At 40.9% G+C, this 12860-nt stretch overlaps 1 protein-coding gene across 7 annotated transcripts in view; it reads right to left on the bottom strand.

Annotated features, from left to right (window-relative positions):
• tanc2b (tetratricopeptide repeat, ankyrin repeat and coiled-coil containing 2b) overlaps window positions 1–12860 on the bottom strand; it is a 118545-nt gene that overhangs the window by 95106 nt on the left and 10579 nt on the right. For 6 of the 7 annotated variants that reach the window (XM_058621347.1, XM_058621351.1, XM_058621350.1 and 3 more), the window contains exon 2: window positions 9533–9649. The exons of the other annotated variant lie outside the window; for it this stretch is intronic. The gene's annotated coding sequence lies outside the window, so the exon portion shown is untranslated. The remainder of the gene's footprint in view (window positions 1–9532; window positions 9650–12860) is intronic. 7 annotated transcript variants of the gene reach the window in all.

The following is a 12860-nucleotide window of genomic DNA, read 5'->3' as shown; positions in this document are numbered from 1 at the left end:
TCTAAAAAGTTTACCATCTATCAACAAATGGAGCTAAATGATGACGCTTAAGGTCAAACACTGTGTTTAATCATTGATTTACCCAAAGAGAAGGATGCTTAAATGAGACAGTTTGATTAATCCCACTGACTGCTTCTTCCATCTCTCTCTCTCTCTCTCCTTTTCTCTTCTTCATACTGTCTGTTTATTCACAGACCTCACTGCTACACCTGCTGGCCATTTAGAAGTGCTGCTGCACCATCTGCAGTGACACAATGAGTTATATTAATGCAACAATAAATCTGAACCTAATCTAAAATCATTGCCTTTCATCTGCTGCTGACATATGACAGCGAGATTGTTCATCATTCCGTCCAGTGGTACAGAGGGAATTTTGTTTTTGCATCAATCCTCTCACGAGGCTCACATTTGTATGCCTCTGCTTCCCCAAACCTGTTTAAACAAATAGACCAGAGTGTCTGGAAGAAGAATGGTTCAATGTTTGACAGACAGCTTAAAGGGGCAAATAGAGCCATGACATGAGGAGAGAGAAGGTCATTCTGCAGAAAGCCACAAGCGGCAGGTAATCAACACTGGCAGGAGCGGGGGCATTTGCATTGAGATGGAGACATTTAAAAATCAGTCGGTGTCTCTGGTCTGGGCAGGATACGAAATATAATTCTAAGCATTAAACAGGCTGTAGTCTTGTATCACCTCCTGGTCTTACTCACTCCTTTCCTTGTTGATCTGGACTTATATCTGTGTCTCCTTGTGGAATTTAACTGGAAAATGTATTTGCTGTAATCAAACTCAATGAGACAACAGGGTGAAAAACAGTCCTTACCACTAAGGTCTTGTTATATTGATTCACAACATGAAAACAAAGTAATGAGTCCTATTTAATACAGATGTAATACAGATGTTTTTTTATTTAGTTTTTATCCACTGCTGCAGAGATCCTGGATGTGATTCACAGTAGCTTGTGTTTAACAGGAGATATAAAGTACCGGTCATGTGCATCAGTGGGAAACCAGCAGGAGATCACATTCTTGTTGCTGCAGAAGCAGCAACTCTGGGTTGACTGGCCAGCGAATTACAGGAGATGAGTGCAGTTATAGAAGTGAACGGAGACAACATGCTGCGTTGCACCAAGTCTGAATTACAAACAACGTAAAATCGGGAAAACTGCCAGCTGCCAGCAAACTCTGTCAAACGGTTTGTGATAATTAAGTTAATGGAAACACTGAAACTATGTCACAAGATGGGTTATAAGCTGATCTCTTCTCATTTCTCTTCGGTGCTTATCTATTATTCTGTGCTCCCTATTTTTTATTTTTTTTTTTTACTTTATATATGTGTCAGATTATAAAGCATTAAACGTCTGTGATAACATTCTCACATATCTTGTCCTCGGCTGTCGAACGCATTCAGTTCCAGACTGATGCCGGTGGTAACTGCTGCTCCTTCCCTGTGTGCTTCAAAGGGAATAACTACACAGCCTCGCAAAAGCTCCCAATGACATGTATTAAAAATCAATGTGTGCATCCCAGTTAAATGTATTTTTCTTAAAATGCTTGACCATGTGTTACTCCGCCTGAGGCCTATCGAGGGCTTGTAGTAACTTTATCTGCCTCTGCTGCTCAGAGATACAGAGTGTTGGACTTCCTTGCCTGGGGCTATTGTGTATTAGGTCTGGCTGAGTGGTTGATAGGCTTAGCATGGCGTCTAAGTGGCATATGGCTGTGGGGAGACGCCTGGGTTGATATCCATTGTGATTCCTCAGTTGCAAAAGTCGCAAATGAACTTAAAACAAAGTGTACTATAGAGAAAACCTACAGTCAATTGAACTAGTGTGTCACCCACCATCTGAAATACATTAATTATACTCATGTTATCATTATGGTCATAAAACAGACCATACATAACAAAATTAAAGATTTTAAAACACTGAATACTACATGATAAACCTGAGTAGACAGGCGCACCGATGTCTCCAGTCTGAATGTAAATCTGAAGATAAATCAATGTGGGTTAAGGCCTGAATAATGCTCTGTTCTGAACCTGACAAGTCAAAGTTTCAACCGTCATTTTAAAAAAAAACATAAGCAAAAAAAGCTTGGCACATAACTTTCCGAGCTCAGCTGCTACCATTTGCTCTGCTGCTTGTGGCTGCAGAATAAAAGTCCTTTATTTTCTCATGTTGCACTGGAGCACTGTGACTGACCGCGCTCATTACAGCTCAGCACAAGACTAAATTGCATGTTAGCATAAGTGCATTTCAGTCACGTAGCTAAATTATAAGGATAATTCGACTTCTTTCATTTCCAACCGTTTTATCCTTTTGAGGATAAAGAGGACGACGTATTGTTTGGAACAACCCTTCGGATGCTTTGCCAATGTCAGTGTTTAAGGTTAGAGGAAAATTGTTAGGTAACTAAACTGGGAATCAGGGAAATGTCTTGATTACATTTACTAAAAAAAAAAAGAATAATTAAATTGAAGTTTTGCGACAGGATGTGAGCTATTTCCAGCATGAAAGCAAGAAACCATAAACTCCCATGCAGTTTAATTTCTGCTTTGTGACATAAAGGGCTCGCTGCTTCATTGAACTGGACAAGGCCATGACTCCTGCCAGAGGTTTCTTTCTTCCTGGCGAAGGGGAGTTGTTTTCGCTGCACTGTCACCAAGCGTTTGCTCATAGTAGAAACTGCTCTAACACTGTGGGGTCTCAACCTCATAAAGTGCCTTGAGGTAATGCATGTTGTTGTTGTTTATTTACATCTTGTTCCTTTTTCCAATTCACCGCTGTCAAACAGCAGAAGCAAAAACATAGCTGCCTCTGATAACCAAGTTCAGATTTTCTTCTCAGGTCACGCGATGATACTTTCTATTTATGACATCAACAGAGCAGATGATGGAGGTCACATCCAGGAGAACCCACAGTGCGTGTGCATGTATCCAGAAGCCATGGGCAGAGAGTCATCAGACTTTCAGAGGGTGGGTTGGGTTTCAAAACCACAAGACAAGAACAGAACTAATCAATAATATATTACCATCCAACCAAACGGGACGAAAGAGTGAAAGAAAGAAACAGAGTAGCTTAGGAATGTCAAAAGGGTTCACAAAGTGACATTGGGTGCTGGCCAAATGAGTATTCTGCCTTCAACTGTGCCTGCCCTCACTTGAATAAGACTGAAATGCAGGTCCAATAGCCAAAAGTGATTGTTGACATTGGCCTCGGTTTTCATTCACGTCTGGGGAAATGGGTCTGAATTTCACTGGCATTGATAGAACTGAAGCAGGAGCACATGGACTGGGATACAGTCGGAGATGAATCTCTCCCTCAATGAATTATGCATTGTTCCGCTCCTGTATTACCATGTACACCACCATGTTCACTTTCACTGTATGAAGAACTTCTTTGTCCACTGTGAATTAGCAAGCACCTCTCTCATCTCCTTTCATCTCACCCACAGACAGTTTCAGCAGGAGATGGGCACGCTTTTGGCATGCAAATTATTTAATACAACTGTGAAAAAAGAGACACTGTCAGGGTTTTTTTTTTTTCATCTTATCAGTCTGACTTGTGAGGGAAAGAGAGGATTTAAGTCTAGAACCAACAAGAGCTTTGTCAAAAGTGTGTGAGTGCTTAAAAATTACTTTTTGAAATGCGTCCCATGATTCAAAATCATACTTTGCTTGTTTCCCTCCAGACTCACCCATCATTCCACAGCCGGCAACACAACACCACAAAGAGAAGACACATTAGTGTGGATTACAAGTAAAATTACACCTTCAGGGTTTCTATTTGTGACTCTGACTCTGGATCTTAGAAGACGGTACAAAGGATAGAGGGAAGTGTAGGCGGCAACACAGCGAAACATCTTAAATGACTTGCTCTTCCAGTTCAGCCCTCCACCAGATAGCTGTCAGACTGCGCTGACGTTTCATTGGAAGCACAGACATGACCACAGGAAAAGTGGGACCCAATTAGCGCGTTAGCTGGCCACTGACCTCTGATGGCAATTTGATGACCACCAATAAATGTCTGTTAGACCGCAGTGGCTATCACTCCACGTGTCAGTCAAGCAGCACAGGGACAGCTGCAGTTTACTTCTTCACTCACACATGCTAGTAAAACGAGCTTGGTTCAAAATAACTTATGGAGGATGATTAATGACGTTACATCGCTTGTTGAGATGTTGGCAATCATCCGTGACATTTCCAATTTTGTAGCAATGCATGTCAGTGGCTTGAATTGCCAGATGCTTATCATCGGTTATTTCAGCAAAACGGCTTTGATCGTTGTTCATCTTTTATTATTGTGAGTAATTTGAAGTGTTGGGATGATGACACTTCTGAAAATGTATGAAATATACATACAAATAAAGGGTCTTACTAATTCCACTGAAACCTGGCAGTGTCATCTTAATCAAAGTATCTTCTTCTGTCTGCACATACACAGCAGCCACTAAGCAGATGTGAGACGGCACCGGTCTGTGTGCGTGCACTTTGTGTACGTATGCACGCGCACACAAGATGAAGACGTGTCAGCGACAAGGTGACAAAGGTGTGTGCACATTTTCTGTCATAAAGAGACCTGATCGTGTGAGGGTGATGAGATATAATGCAGATGGGAACACACAAGGTCACCTGCGGTCCTTCCCCTCTGCTGAAGGTCACATTTCATCACACTCTCTGTCATCCACATTAGAAGGCGGAGCCAGGCCTTGCCAACGTCAGCGAACATAGAAAAGTAACTATATAACCCTCTTGAGATAGAAAGAGTCAGCCTTAAGCAGAAATAGAGTGCGCGAGAGGGGAGGAATTGAGACGAATAACTCTTGAGACTCGTTAGTAGACTTTACACTGAATTGCAGCTGTTGCAACAACTTAGAGTCATTTTGGATCAATTAATAGTGTACGTAAAACATTACTAATGTAACTTTAAACAATTAAAGTAGACAAATACAGTCCTACTTGTTTATATAGTGAAATACTGAACATGCTGAGAGGCATGCTGCCCAGTAGAGAACGCCTTCATAATGGAACTCTATCATGCACCAGTGGTCATTTCAAAAGTCACTGAGATGATGTGTTTGCTACAGGAATATCACATTAATCCTGGAAGTTGCCCAATCAGAGTCCATATTCATCAGATTTCTACATTACCAGGTCATCATTAGCCATTTTCTGTTCATTTATTTAGCTTTTCTGTCAAAACTGTTATCAGACTGGACTTAATATTAAATTCCAACAAGCTTCCCTTTTTCCCCACTCATGCCAATCTAAACTTTGTTACACTGTTCAAACGGACCACCCATAAAGTCATTGTGCCTTTACAAAATAATTACTTCTTCAAAGCGTTTCCTGCCAACTGTTTTCTTCTTTTTTTTTGTTTTTTAATGTATTAGGTTCTGGGGGAAGGGGAGGCAGCTGTGAGCTGGGCCCAGCTGTCAATGAGGGCCGGTGGAGATGAGAGGGGAGGAGCTGATACTGAACCAACCTGAACCAACTTGAAAAGGAAGATCACTTTAAAGAATTCCATTAAAAGCACAGGTGATATCTGGATTTCTCTGATTCGGACTCTGTAGCATATTTGCAGTTCTGCGAGCACATTAATTATGCTGATCCACATGGCTGAATTGGCTGAATAAGGTTCTTTCTCTGCACATTCAGTTCCTTGAGGTAAAAATATACTCAAAAGCTGCTGTGGTCTTGCTGCATCACGTCCATACCAAATCCAACAAAGTGCACAGGATGTACTGAGGTGTGGTTAGGGCAGAATTTATGAAATAACTAACTGGGAAAAAAATGTCCTGATTTTGACGGAATGGAAATTAATTCCGAATAAATTTGCTGAGCCATATCTTCATCCCCCACAGTTATTATGCATGGAATGAAACGATGTGATGGATATTGTGGTACAGCTCTGTCTGGACTAAAATGCAGATTCGCTTCTCATGCTGTTCACGCAGTGTTATTTCTCAAACCATACCATACATCTGCACAGACTTTTTGCCTTTCACTTCCTTTCACTGATGCAGGGCTGGTAGCCTTCATACTGTGAAGTGGAAGCTGGGCACTACTATGCTTCATGAAGTGTCTTTCAGGTAGACTACTGATGTCATTTGGTAGAAAGAAGGTTTTAGTTATACCAGCCTTGATTCTTTCTATGGTTGTGCATTGGAAGGACTCTGGTGATGCATTACATCACCCAGTACAGGGGTTTCAATATGATATATTGTGATGCATTCAAGTAACACAATGTAGGATTTGCCCCCAGCAATGCAGACGTGCTCAGGATTTGACAGAGTTGACATTCACCCTGTTGTAAGTTGATGTATCATCAAAATATTCTTATTATTTGAAGGTTGAAATCCTACATTATGTCACTTTAATAGATTACAGTATGAGCAAGCAAGGTCATTTCTATTTCCCCACCAAATATAAAACTTTTAGAAAAACTTCAAATAACAATGTTACATACATAAGAAATATAAAGTTTTCTTTAGTAAAGTAAAGGGATTGGAAGGGGGCGGAGAGAGTCAAATAGCTGAAAGCTGGCTTCCAAATAGTGAACAGAGGTATAATTTACAACACAAAACCACTGTCAAGAATATTTCCAATATATTGATAAATAGTTTTAAAGATTGGATAGAGTATCATGTCTTGAAATATTGCAATATTTTAAGTGATATTTTCTTATACCCCTAGATTCTTCTGAAATTACAGAAAGAACACAAATTGGAATTTCTTTCAAATGCACATGGTTCTGTTGATAAGGCAAATACGGAAAATATCTTATATGCTAAATAGCACAAAAGTGTATATTTGACCCTGAAAGAGTCATTCTCTGCTCCAAGGCATTGAAGCTGCCTCCCATCCCAAAGTCCAGCTTAAAAGTCACCAACAGCGTGACGTTTAAATAAGCAGCAGGACAACTCGATCAGGTCACAGCTATAAGCAGACACTGCAGCCCTATCACAGCAAGTCTGAGATGTGACAAATGACATAATAGCATTTGTTGGTTGAGTGGTTATCACTAAAAAAAGACCACCCCACCACAAAAAACTCTCTGAATGGCTTCCCATTAGGCCAACAAAAGCAATAACTGGAATAAATGACATCATCTGGAGATAGCCATACCAGTACCAGCTCATGTTACAGCGGCAGAGAGTTTTGCACATGTGTCACAAGGTGCACAGTTTGCTCATGTGCACAGACAGGCTCTCAGGCATACCTCAGTGTTGAATCAATCTGTGGGCTGTGCCATCAGGCGATCCAGGTCTGGGGCTTCTGTGTTGTGTTTGAGACACAGAAACAATGTGGTGGTACCTGCATCATGCCCCTTGAACATTCCAGCCTACTTGGGAAAATAAACTCCTGCTTCATCAGCTCTAAATCTTTGGTGGATATGTGATGACAAGTCCCAACAACGCCCAAAGACAAACTCGTCTTCCCATCACCATACAAGGATGAAAAAACCCTGATTCTGTAACATAAAGCCTGGGAGAACGGCTCCCCCACAACTCAAAGAGAATTTATTTTGCCTTTAAAGTGGTTTTTGTCACAACTTGCTTGTCAGTTGGCATTTGTGGGTTTCAACGTGTCAGATTTGACACAACTCCCCTTCAGTAGCTGTGGGCTGTTGCTAAACACCCACACACCCAACTGGGATCCAACCATCTCATTCAGATCCCATTCTCCATCTTGACAACACTGATCATTCTCATCGTACTCAGCAGTGATTTTTCCGCCTAAAGCATCCGATTGGTCAAAGCATGACTCATAATGCTGGGGGGAAGCCTATGTACACGGTTGTTTTTGCAGCCACTTGAGGCATGGATGTAAGGCTGATGAATACAGCTTGTCCGTGTTAAGAAAATACACCGCAAACTGCCACTACCAAAAGTTGTTAAACAACAAATCACATCTAATGATATGCTCAACTTGAAAACCTAAAAAGCTAGTACTTAACAAGCACAGAGACGCTGTCATGTTTCAGCATCTCTGCACCAGCAGTCACACACTGACAGATTCACACTGCAGGACAAAAGGGACAAGGCTGTCTCCTGTCCTGTGTCCAGGACACATGCAGATTACAGGATTTGTGTCTTTAAAAAGACATTGAAGAACATACTGTAAACATGTTGTGAACTCAGGAGAAAGCTTGACAGAAAGGCTTGCAGAGCAAGTGCCCCATGATGTGCAGAAAATTAAAACGAGAGATTTTACACACATAAACCTAATTAACTCTACCTCCCTGACCCTCTAAAATGTAAGCCATGCAGACCTGTTAGTAGTATAATTATATCTGATGTCATCTCCTAAGTAACACTTGCAGACTCTTTTGTGTAGCCTGTGCTTTACAGCCGTGGAATCTCAGGGGAAGAAAAAGAGCCAGTGTCATGCGGTCAGAAGGCATTTTATTCTGACAGAAATTTGTGTCAGCACTTTCGTTTCCACAGAGTGAGAGGCCTGGCAGTTCAGACCCTGTGAGCCTGTTTCTCGAAGGAGAGGCAGGGTTTAACGGGACAAATCCTCCACTCCATTTGCCGGCCTGCATCTTATGGGCCACAGCAGCTGTGACTGTGCATACCGCTCTGCAGCCTGGGAACAGCTGACGGAGGCTGTTCATCTTCAGGCACACATGCAAGAAGCTGAACAGTCTACAGACGTAATGTGTGTGTGTGTGTGTGTGTGTGTGTGTGTGTGTGTTAAAGCCTGGTAATGAGTCTGCAGAGGTCACTGGTAGATGCTTTACTTTTTCCTGACTTAGTTTACCGGAGCTGCCACGGTTAAAATCATTGGGATGATGGCAGCATCACAACCAACAACAATATCAAGGCTGCCATTAATCAGCAACAACGAGACCATTTTTGAAAGCATCTCAGTGGGTATTTTTGAAATTAATAATGAATCTATTTTCTACATAATGCAGTTTTCCTGCAGTTATTGTGCAGTGGACCCCCAAAAAAGATTCATGACTTCTAAGAATGAGTGAACTAAAAGCACATTAGCTGACTAGTCTGTTCAGAGAAGATACAGTTACAGATACATGCATTCAAATAAGTTTGTAATCATGAATAACGAAATGATTCGCGCTAAAATTGAGTTAAGAAAATTGCAAATTGCAACGATTGTTTCTTGGGTTTTACCGTGATGTTAACGTCTATCAAGTGATGTGTTGTTGTTTTTTTAAGGAATAAAACCTTAAGAGGGTATATTTAAGATGTCCTGCAGGTTTACTCTTGCGCAACTTGTTTTACATAACACGTTTAATGAGCGGACGACCCATGTGTGAATGATCTTTTCAAGTCAAAACATCCAAGGTATTAATTATTACTGTAGAATTTTTCAAGATAAACCAAAATATCCACTGGAAATACCACAGCACATATTTCACAATCCATACACTTGCTTTAAAAGGGAAACATTACAACTGGCAAAATGTTCATGAGATGACCTTGGTGAGATGCATCAATACGTGTAAAGAGGTTCCTGTGCAACAGACTGGTTCAAGTGCCATGAAACTCGCTCCATGACTCACCATGAATAGAATGCAGGTAGGTCTCCAAATCTGGCTTTCAGGGTGAGCGAGGTGCTACATTTCGCTGTGCTGAACCACGGTCCCGATCCCTCTCCAGAGGGGACACCCAACAGTTCTCTACAAACCACACAGAAAAAAAAAACAACACTTTAACTGAAGTCAAGTCCTGCACCGAGACACAGTGGCAGCAAAAGCAGACGCAGGCCTGCCGCTGTTCAATCTTGATGATCTTGCTTCAACAGGCCATGTCTGCGGTGGATACAAGGGTGAATTGTCAAAGTGCAGACTGGAACAGTAGACGGTTGTCACTTTCTTCATGGGGTGTCTCTAACATAAAGTGTTGCATTCAGGGGCTGTGATCTGGAGCCACACAGTCTCAAACTTATCCTTGTGTCATTAAGTGTGCGAGCCAAGGACTGAGGGCAGAGGGTCACTGACATTTCTGTGTGGGAGACGCCAGCGGCCATGTGATGAGAAACACAGGCGGAAGAAGGTATTTCAGTATTTCATATTTGCGTTTTCAACCTTCAAACCTCCAAGCTTATTTTGATGGTGCATTGACTTACAACAGGGTGAATGTCTACGTCGCCTGCATTGGCATGCATTGACTATGTAAACTTCTGGGGCTTTTTAATGGCACCTTGGCAGCACCATTTTTCTTCCTCTTATAAAATATGTAATTAAACAAATGATGGGAAAATAAATCTTTAAAAAAAAAAGAAAAGAAAACTTGATTGGTTAAATCTGCAGTGGTGAGGCATAAACACAGATGATAGTGAATTATGGCAGCTAATTAGCCTTTTGTAACTACTTGAATTATTAGAAGAATGTCCCAGAAAACAAAAACTTCTTTACCAGCTAAAAATGCATATCCCAGTGGTATTAAATAAATTAATTTAAGGCTTAACGGTGCCCCAATTTCAAACCTCTATTCTGCTTCGACAATATTCTCCTGTGTCAATACAGACTTCCTTTTATTAAAAAAAAAGACAACAACGATGAGGAATTCTAAAAGGAAGCAGAGCACAGTCATTTGTGCACAGAGACTACTTTTGACAAACTGCAACAGCATAATCACGTTTTCTCAAGGGTGTCACACGTTTGTGCACTGCGCTCTGTGTGGAAACCTCTTAAGACTTAATCTGAATTTTACCAACACATTAATTAAGATGAGCCAATCAATAGGAGGCTAAATAAGTTAGAGCAATAATAATGAGAAACAGTAACAAAGTCATGACAGTTTGACTTTTTATATATATAAATGTGTTGTTTTGTTGCTTTGCCAGTGAGTTAAAGGCACAGTGGGTAAAATTTAGCAACATCTATGAGTGAAGTAACATGCTGAAGCTGAACATCCCTCCCCTCGCCTGTCCCTTACATGTGTGCCTTCAGTTAGCAACAAAAGATGTTTTGTTTGTCCATTATAGGCTATTGTAAAAACATGGTGGTCTCTGTAGGGCTGACCCCAATCATGTGATTGCACACTGGACCTTTAAAGCAAATATAAAAGGTTTGTAAGATTTCCTTATGTCCATTTTTGTCAATTTTCAGAGATGTTTTTTTTCTTTTTGTTGAGATATAAATTTGTATGTCCAAGTGAAAAAGTGAGGCTATATAAAGACAGCTAATGGAATGAGGTCAAAGGAATACGGCGGGTCAGTTCCTCTTGTCACTGAAACGCGTAGGGTCGCAAAGGGCAGGCAGCTGTCCCCTCTGGTAGATGATGATTAGAAGAGACACAAGAACACAGGACCCATCTGCACTATTTGTGTGGTTTACAAGGATATGAACTATAAGAATAAGATCGAGCACATGTAAGAAAAAAAACAAAAAAACTGAGAAATATCAAGTCCTGCACACACGTTGTCCACTGCGTGTCTGTAATCTTAACTGAGGAGGCCAGAAATTAGAAACAAATTAAGCAACTAACACTCTAAACAAATCCCCCTTTGCCTAATAAATATGACATTCACGCATTCCCTCTCATCTCCTTCTCACGGGCAACAAGTGTTTAAGCTTTCATGTGATACAAATGCCTCTGTGTAAAGTCTGCCGAGTAATCTGTGGCTAAATTGTGCTGCTTGAGATCATGAGGAAAAACGCCGCCCCGAGACTCCGTCTGCCAGGTGGAGAAATAGGCACTCGAACAAATTGGACGGCTTAGACCAGACTCCACGCTCACAACAAGGCGTCCACCTTTGCTCTTGCCACAGTTTCTGTTCACTGAACATCAGTGAAGTAAAACATGAGAAAAATCACGTACTGTCGCGATGTGAACTGAGTTTCATAGAAAACATGGTGAATTTAATAATTAAAACAATATCACAATTAATCTGTGTCTTAAGTCATACGAAACGCAGTAGATTTAGGTGAATTTTGTTCTCTTTTGTATAAAAACAAATAAAAAAATTTATTTTTACCAAATCACTATTTTCCATTTGCAAAGTTATTTTCTGGTCCTACAATGTTTAGGCAATAAAATAAGAATGGGGCCAAGCTTTGACACTACGTGTGTCTTCATTGTTAATTTACAGACGGTAGACTGAATCACCTACTCATGCTTTAACACTGCAAAATTAATAAAACAGAGGTGACTCAGCCTGTTATGTCTCAAACCAGCTTAAAATTCTACAACAGCTCGCCAGACGAGCATGGTCTCACCAAATGACATGAATGAATAGTAAAGTAATATCCTTAAGTCATTTTGAGGGATCACTATGCATTTTCTTACTTTGCAGTGTCATTTCACGTCACATTATTTCACTACTGACTAACCCCTAATGTTCTGGTGTTTACTGACATTCTCCAGCATCCTTACTGTCCTTTCCTGTCCAGTCCAAAATAAGGAATGCTACATCTCTTTCTGGGACCTTGGTTCAACATTGGACTGCCTTTTATAATATCGCACAGCGAAGCAAACCAGCACGAGCTGTTGAAATAACACAGCAAAAAGCACAACCACTGCCAACACCTACTTATACTTAAAGAAATCAAGAAAAAAACATGCGCTTGACTTTGTTGTCAAAAGAAACAGAAGAGAAACATCTGAGCAGCAGCCTCACAGGTACAAGCTCTGAATGACAGATTGTCAAGCCGTTATCAGAGCACACTGAAGTAACAGGGATCAACTTTCAACAAATTAAAACGCTTACAAATACACAGGGTGCACTCATCGATGCATAAAGAGCCAGGAGACTCTTTAACAGCCCCTGCTATTTCATGCACTTGTTCAGTGTAGATCGAGATGAATTAAAAATGTACACAAATACGGTCTGAAGGGGCAAGAGCCTTTAAATCACCTTCATCTCATTACAGTGGTTACAGCTCA

The sequence above is a fragment of the Solea solea genome, chromosome 21 (genome assembly GCF_958295425.1).
Source record: "Solea solea chromosome 21, fSolSol10.1, whole genome shotgun sequence".
Classification (NCBI taxonomy): Eukaryota; Metazoa; Chordata; class Actinopteri; order Pleuronectiformes; family Soleidae; genus Solea; species Solea solea.
This window is presented reverse-complemented; position numbering and strand designations above follow the sequence as displayed.